A 9,021-nucleotide genomic window follows, 5' to 3' on the forward strand; every position below is an offset into this window, starting at 1 on the left:
TCTTACACAGACACAAAAACACGCAAGTCTTCGAACTGTTAATGGATTATTCCCATCTGCCTGTATTTTGAAGTTCTGAGAACACCTTATGACCTAGTTTGATTGTAAATGTTACCCATGGCCCTCTGTTTCTCCATCTAGCTGCTCTGGCTACTCTTATGGGGGAATTCAGAGAGATTGAAAAACTAGAGTACAGAGTACAGCCAACGGGGCCATCTCCACCCGTCTTGGTTCAATCGTTAAGAATTCTTCAGACAGGGCGCCTGGGTGGCCCAGTCAGTTAAGCATCTGCCTTCGGCTCAAGTCATGATCTCTGGGTCCTGGGATGGAGCCCTGCATTGGGCTCCCTGCTCAGCGGGAAGTCTCCTTCTCTCTCCCCCTCTGCCTCTGCCCCTCCCATTGTGTGTGCTCTCTCTTTCTCTCAAATAAATAAATAAAATCTTTAAAAAAATAATAATTCTTCATACATTACGGAAATTGGCCCTGTGTCTCCAATATATATTGCAAAGATCTTCTACCAGGTTGTATGGTTTTTCTTTTTAAGAATGCATATGGTACTTTTTGGTGTGCATAGGGTTTTTGGTTGTTTGTTTTTTTTTTTTAATGTTTATGAGTTCAACTTTATTCACCTTGTCTTTCATGCCATCTGGATTTAGGGTCATCATGAAAAAGCCTTTCCCCACAGACAAATTCACTGATGTTGTCTTCTAGAGCTTGTATAATTTCATTTTTTACATGTATATTTCTAATTCATTTGGAGTGTATTGGTATGTATGGTGTGAGGTATGGTTATCTAACTGTCTCCACATCATTTATTAAAAAACCAGTCACTTTTCCAGCATTTGAAATATCACCTTTATCATATAACTAAACTTTCATACGCTCTTAGGTTATTTCTGGACTTTTATTCTGTTCCATTATCTGTCTGTCCATTCATGTACCAAAGAAATTTTCTTTTTACAACATTTATTATATAGTATCAAAGACACATAAGAAAACTTGAAGAGTGTTACCATGATTGCCTGTGTCCTTATCACCCAGCTGAAGAAAGAATTGATCACCATCAGTTAGACCAGCAGGAGACAGACTAAGGAAACTACTTAGTTGCAAACAACTTCTACCTTTCCTGAGTAGAGGAAGGATGACAGAGTCAGGCCCCCGGGGCAGAGCCCAGAGACATGGAAAACTGTTCTCAGGGCTTGAGACTGAATCCAGGAACTTTCAACATTTCCCTGGCTGAATTTCAGAATTGCTATGGACTGGGGACTCCCTTATTCCCCTCACTCCCTTCTCCTGAGCAGGGTTATCTATAGCGGTGGTCCTATGCATGTCCCACCTGTTAGGACCTATGGGACGGAACGTGTGTCTCTAGTTTAACAGACCTACACACAGAGAGGAACTGTACGTAAAGAAGCACACCCAGATCTGATTCAGATGGTAAGACTGAACTTGGAGCTGATGCATTAGCAGCGTGAAGCCTTGGGGGAATCTTGGGAAGAGGGTGAGTGTGTTTTGCTTGGGAGAGGGATGTGACTCTTTGAGAGTCAGAGGGCAGACTGTCGCAGGCAGGCTGTACCTACCAGGACCCCCCACAAGCCCCATCTTCTGGTCGTCACGGAGCTCCCATTAAGTGCGGGCTAGGCCTAATGGCTTGTTTCTGAAGAATACAAAACAGCCGAAGTGATAGGATGTTACTTCCAATATCTGGTTACAAAAAGACTGTGGCTTTCCTCCTAGGTGCCGTCTCTTGCTCTCACTCCATGGCCATGAACGACGCCTGCTGGCCTGCTCTGAGCTGATCTATGCAGAGGCCCGCCTGGCAAGGAGCCGAGGGAGCCTCCAGGCAACAGCCCCAGGACCTGCATCCTGCCAGCCTCCACATGAGACAGTGTGGACGGGGATCCTTCCCATGTCAGCCTTGAGAAGAGCCCACGGCCTCGGTCAACCCCTCTAAGGCAGCCCAGCCCGTGAGACCCTTCGAGAAGCCAGCAGGGCTCCACCCAGAGTCCTGCACCATGAATACTGTAAGATGATGGATGTCTAGCATGTTAACCTGCTGAGGTTTAGGATCGTTTGTTATGCAACATAGACAACATGATCATAGACAACACAGAAATGGACCACTAAGTTCTAGAAAGCACAGACCCAAGAAAACTAGAGGAATTCCTTAGGGAGTGGGTGGCTTGAGGGCAGGGACTGAATCTCTTGCCGGCTGAGCCCCAGCTCCTGGCACAGTGCCCGGCACAGAGTAGGTGCTCAGCAGAACCGTTCCAGGAAGGATAAGAGCTGACGTGGGGGGCGGGGGGTCAAGTAGGTCTCGGGAATGGGCAGTAGGCAGAGAGGATGCAGGTGTGAGGAAATTTGGAATTGAAAGGAGTACCAGGAAGGGTATGGAGTCATAATGTAGCCTTGGAAATTCAGCGGTGACCTGGACCCAAACTTGTTTCCAGGCCGCACCGATCCCCAGGAGTCACGCAGGGGTCTGGACGTAGCTGGAGTGAGCACTCATTGGTGTGGGGGGTCCCCTCAGTCTCTGTGTGTTGCTGCTGAGAACGGGCCTTGCAGGGAGGCAGCCCAAGTTCATGTCTCTGTTGCTTGCTAGCTGTGTGACTTTGGGACAGTTCCCCAACCTCTCTGAGCCACAGTTCTTCATCTGGTGGCTGTGAAGTTCGCGGGATGGTGCAGATAAGGTAGCTTCAAAATCCACTTAAATCCAATTTAAAAATCATCCTCAATTCTATCAGACTCCGTCCCAGACTCCCCAGAACAGCCTTCAGGTCTTCACGCTGGCCCCTCCGCCAGCCTGTCAGCTCCCCAGGACGGGGACGAGCACCCGGGGGCTCCCACTCCGTGAGAAGGCGGGCACCTGAATCCCGCAAGCTGATGGTGACCTTCACCCCGAGCCTCGCACGGTCCAAGGTCCAAGGTCCAAGGTCCACTCCCTTGGACCGTGCAGCTCAGGATGAAGCCAAGCCTGAAGAAGCCCCGAAAAACTGAGACAGATATGTGGCACGTGGAGAGGTACACCTCAAAAGCACAGTGCCCCCCCTCCTTTTGAGGAGGAGCAATTAACTGCCCTGAGCTGAAAAATAAAAAGCAGAAGAAATAAAGCAGGTATCCACGTGCTGAGCCCCGGGCCTGGCTCAGGCCCGCCAGTCGGGCGCGAGGTCAAAGATCCTCCGCGGTGCAACAGCGCCCCCTGGTGGCACGTCCTGAGATCGCACCCACGAGGTCTCCAGACCCTGCCCTCCTAGCTGGCCCTCCCCCTTCTCCTTCTGAAGGGAGAAAACTGAATTTACTTCCCCAGGACTGCATTCCCTCCAGAAAACTTAAGTGCAGTGTTTGCTTCCTACTGTGAAAGGTTAAAACAGATGTGTCTTAAAACCCTGTGCGAATAAGGGTATGGGACGTCCCAACCTGGAGGTGGTCTGGTTGCTCTCATATGATTGATAATAATCTCCATACAGGAGCCCAGTCACTGGACTAAGACTAAGCTAATTCAATCCTCAAAGCGGCTTTGCAGGCAGCCCAGCTGTTACCTCAGTTTTGCAGGTGCAGAAGTAGACCTGAAGGGGCGGAGGGCCCGAGGCTACGAGGTCAGTGCCAGGAATCTAAGGCTGGGCTCTCAAGCATTCTACTATAAAGGGAGTGGGAAACGCATGATGGTTTCTGCTTCAGTTTCTCCAAAACACACGACGCATTCTGATCGGGTTTTCGAAATTCCTACACTTCTTTCCCCACCAAAGACTGACTTTCTATTAAGCAACTCCAGATCCCCGTCTATTTCTAGGAAAGTATGAATCATCCCTTTGAGAAACTTTATTGACCATAGGCTTATTTGCAAGGGAGCTGGGATAGGTGCTGTGGGAAAGTCAGCCAGCGGGAGGCTCACGTTCTGGGCTGGTGGTTCTCACAGTGCAATGGATGTAGGATCTCCCCGGGTGACTGACTGTGACCCCAGGGCAAGGCTGTGCGGAGACAGTGGGTGAAGAGATCAAATAACCCCCACCTCTCATCACCAGGCATGCGCTGTTGCTCTAAGGCCTGGGTTGGGCTTGGGGATCGCCATGACTCAGACGGGCACAGTTTGCTGGGACCTGTGGAGCCCCGAGCATGCAGAAGGCAGGAGAGAAGAACTGTTTGAGGAGGAATGACAATCTGGATCCCACCTCTGAAAATGCTCAAGATCAGGGCCCTGGTCAAGCACGTGGGACATGGCAATTGCAAGAAACCGGGCACACAGACTGGCGGTGCCCCTCCGTCCTGGCACAGGGGTGCCGACAAGTGTCACTGTTCCGTCGGTAGGGCCCGGCTGACGTTCTCAGTCGAGGAGGATTCTGAGACCGTGCCCGGTCTCCACGGGAAGGAAGACTGTGATTGATTAGTCATCTTGGCCATGGTCTCCTCCTGGGGCAGCCGCACCTCCCGTGCCATGAATTCTGCCTCTTGTGATCCCAAGAAATCTCTCTAACGAAAGGGTGCATATGGAGGAGGTGACCTAACGCAAGGGGAGAAAATTCGAGGGGATTAGACAGAATCCTGGAGTTCCAACCGGGTGGGGGTGGAATGGGGTTCTGGGAGGCACTACTGTCTGGAGGTGATAAGAGGATGGAGGCAACCAGCATAAGCAGCCAGGAAGTGTTGCAGGTCCGAAGTCAGATGTCACAGGCAGAGGTACTGGGTACTGGTGGGGAGGGTGATTCGGGAGGGTGACCAGCACGGCCCTCCATCCTCGGCTCTCTGAAGACAAGAGCAGTTCCGGCCACATCCCATACTGAAGTCTGGGAGCACACAGCGAGCCAAATCCCCCTCCGTGTGGAGAGGAGAGCAGGACCCTTTTGTCAGAACTGACACTGGTTCTGAAGGCATCAGAGCACCCCGGAGGGTTGTAGGGGGCAAGGAAATGAAGCAAGGATTGATGGACGAAGGGAAAGAGAAGGCAAGGTCCTGTTCTCAGGGAATGGAGGAAGAAAATGGGTTCATTTAGCCGGTGTTCATTCCAGACATTAACTGAGCACCTGCTAGGTCCGTGCTCACAATACGGGTGTGAGACGCTGCCCCGTGGAACTCACAGCATTAAATAAAACTAGCAATGGAAAGTGTGATGAGCAGCTCTGCATCCCCGCTCCTGTCGTTGTCCAAGAGACACATAAATGAGTATGAGAAGAGCTTCCACGTGACACTTCTGTAAGCCCACCCCCATACCCACCCACCCCCGCTCTCCCTTCCTCCCTGCTTTATTTATAATCCCTTTGCTTCCCCCACTGACATCCTTCCTTACCGCTTTTCTTTATCCCGCTGAACTTCCCCTAACACGTATCTGCCCTTAGCTCCAGGGCCTTTCTGAAGTTTTGCAAAAATGTTCTCTTCTATTATTCCCCTGTGAACATGAGCATCAGGAAAAAGGGGGTGAGGGAAGAAAGATGTGTCCTATTTTTTTTTTAATTTTGAATTGTTAAAGTTGTGCAAGATTGGGGGCAAAAAATCATCACTAAAATAATTTCAAAATATTAAAAGAATTCTTTTTTTTTAAGATTTTATTTATTTATTTGACAGAGAGAGACACAGCGAGAGAGGGAACACAAGCATGGGGAGTGGGAGAGGGAGAAGCAGGCTTCCCACGGAGCAGGGAGCCCGATGTGGGACTCGATCCCAGGACCCTGGGATCATGACCTGAGCTGAAGGCAGATACTTAACAACTGAGCCACCCAGGTGCCCCTAAAAGAATTCTTAAAAGAAAATATTTCTCACCTATAATCTAGCCCCTTAGTCTTACAAAAGCTTCCAGTTCTATGTCCCTTCCAACATGTCCCCATAAATCTGGTCTGGAACATAGTGATATAAACTGCATTATTTCCTGTTTTTCCTTAACATTATTTCAGAAAGGCTCCTTTTACATAGACTTTATGAGTTTAATGACTTCAAAACATCCCCTTGCCTGACCATGCCATGGTTGACCTTTCACCTATTAGACACAGAGGTCATTTTAAGGGCTTTGGCTTTTGTATTTTACGTTGCTGCGCCATTTCTCACCATGATTGATATCCTCTTTTGCAATGTCTTCCTCTGGATAATTTCCGCGGGCCAGACTCTACGTTGAAGGTGAAGACTGTGTCGCAGCTCCCACATGTGTTGCTACCTTGCTTTCCAAAATGGTGCCCCCCCCCCCCCCCCCCACCGGCAGTGCCATCTGCAGGGGATGACTTTGCCAAGAACTCCATCTGAGATTTTACCAAGCACAGACACAAATGTCCCTGTAAGTCAGTGGCCCAATGACAGTCCATGAGAACCTCCTTTCCCATTCTCGGCCACATCAGGACCCCGAAATCCCAGTTCTTCCGGAGGACCATCCACCAGAATTAATATACTTCCCTACTCTGCTGAGTTTGTCATCTCAGGAATTAAAAATGCATCCCCTTCCCTCCCTATCTGTTCTTATCCAGCCAACAGAGGCAGCTGGTCCTGCTCTGATGTTAGCTTCTGCCTCGAGTGGGAAGCTCAGGCTCCGGGGTGGGTGGGCCATTCCTGCAGCTGCTTCCCTGCAAGTCTAGGCAGAGCTGTCCATAAACTCCAGCCACAGCCCCAGTCCTCCATGGCCCATCCCCTCGCCCCAGGTCCTGCTACCTCCTGCCAGTTACTGTCTGCCTCTATGGAATAGCCACTTCTGGATATTTCACGTAAATAAAATCATACAATATTTGGTCATTTGCAACTGGTTTATTTCACTCAACACGTTTGCAAGATTCATCCATGTTGTAGCAATGTCACTACATCATTTGTTTTTATTACTAAATAATATTCTACTATATTGGATATACCGTGTTTTACTATCTATTTGTCTGTTATCTATAGATGTTTGGATTCTTTCCACTTCTTGGCTATTAAGAATAATGCTGCCATGAACATCATGCACGAGGTTTTATATGGACGTGTTTTCATTTCTCTTGGGTACAGACCTAGGAGTAGAATTGCTGGGTCACATGCTGGCTGTTTACCCTTCGGAGGAACCACCAGCCTGTTTTCCAAGGGCAGCCGAAGCATATTGCATTCCCACCCACGGCGTATAAAGGCTCTAACTTCTCCACATCCTTACCAACACTTAGTATGATCTGTCTTGTTTGTTATAACTACCCTAGTGGATGGGATTTGGGGTTTGATCTGCCTTTCCCTAACAGGTAATGTTCTTGAGCATCTTTTCATGTGCTTTTTGGCCATTTGCATGTCTTCTTGGGAGAATTGACTGAATAAATCCTTTCCCCTTTTTAAATTGGATTATTTGACTTTCTATTTTTGAGTTGTAAGAGTTATTTATTGATCATAAGTCCAAGTCTCTTATCAAGTATATGATTTGCAAAATGTTCTCCCATTCTGTGGTTGTCCTTTCACTTTCTTGATGGCGTCCTTTAAAGCACAAAAATGTTTAATTTGATAACGTCCACTTTATCTATTCTTTCTTTTGTTGCTTGTGCTTTTGGTGCCATATTTATGAAGTCAGTGCCTAACCCTGGGTCAGGAAGACTTATTGTGTTTTCTTCTAACCATTTTAATTCTTACATTGATCTCTTTGATCTAGTCCCAGTTAATTATTATACATGGTATGAGATGGGGCTCTCAGCATGGGAGCCTACACTTCCTTGGCATGCTGACCCACCCCTTGCCCCACACTCGGGGAGAAACGCAACCCTTGCCACCCCCGAGTCAGCGTCTCCAGGATGCAGAACTTCTTTCCCATGGCCTCTCCTCTTGCCTACTTCTGCCAAGTCCTGATCTCTTTTCTGAGTTCTACCTCCTGAAATGATTGCCTTTTACACCAGCCTGCCCTCTTTCCTACACCTCCATTCCCCCTGCCTATTATTGAAAGTTTGGAGGTAAAGACAGGTGCGGCACTCACAGTAACAACCTAAAACTGGATGCCAGCATCACAGCCCTGGAAACCCGTCAGCCCTTCACTGCACTCTGAGTTCCCTGTTTCCAGGCCAACATCTCCCCTTGGGCCCCAACTGCTCTTCCCCCTGCCCCACCCCCAGCCCTCTTTCCCTTTCCCAAGACTCTCTTTCTCCCAACTCCCAGCTTCCAATACCCAAATGCCTGTACCTGTCTTTAGGGGGCAGTTTGGTCCTCCAAATGACACCCCAAATTGTACCTGTAACCTGTACTCATATTTCCAAAGGCTCACTGGGCTTTTCTGTTCAGCAAAGAACCATCTATTAGATCTTCACCTTTTGGCAGCCGAGAGTACCTGCCAAAGCTTTCAATCACAGTTTTCTTTTTAAATGATCAAATTGTTACGGAACCTGGACTGATCACCCAACGGAAGAACCAAGCAGCACCCGGAGATCTTGGAGGATAGGAGGTTTGTTTAACACGGGCGGGCTCAGAGGAGAGTGGTCTCCAAAGGTCTGAGCCCCAAGCACAAACAAAGGGGGCAATTTATACATTTCTACTTCTGCATACTTGGCACTTTTGGCACTTGCGCTAAGCGGGGCAGGGAGAAGAACCCGGATTGGTGCGCGCAGGAAGCAGAACAGGGAGAAGAACCCAGAAGAGCCCTGGGGCAAGGACTAGGACTCTTCCGCCAGCTCGGTCGGCCATCTTAGGACACAGATTTTCCTTATCAAAATCATTGGGAAGTTGATTCCACTGAATCTTACTTTGCCCCAAATACGTTGGCAGCCGTTATTACACGTTAAAAATTTTAAATCCTGTTCATTGAATTTATGTCAAATGGTCTTAGAATCACTTTGCCTCTCGGTGCTCCTCTTCTTCATGTAATTGGTGAAATTTGGTTGCTTTATTTCTCCAAAATATCTCCAGTTATGCCAGCTATTTCTGTACCTCCCCTCCTTTTTTTGGAGAGAGAGAGAGAGTGGGGTGGGGGGGACAGAAGGAGAGAGAGAAACTCAAGCAGACCCCTCCCCCCCAGAGCACAGAACCCCAGAGCCCAACTCAGGGCTGGATCTCACGACCCTGAGACCATGTCCTGAGCCGAAATCAAGAGCCGGATGCTTGACCAACTGAGCC

The sequence above is a fragment of the Mirounga angustirostris genome, unplaced genomic scaffold (assembly GCF_029215605.1).
Source record: "Mirounga angustirostris isolate CCGP_5_RB_7025 unplaced genomic scaffold, mMirAng1.0.hap1 SCAF_3, whole genome shotgun sequence".
NCBI classification, from domain to species: Eukaryota; Metazoa; Chordata; class Mammalia; order Carnivora; family Phocidae; genus Mirounga; species Mirounga angustirostris.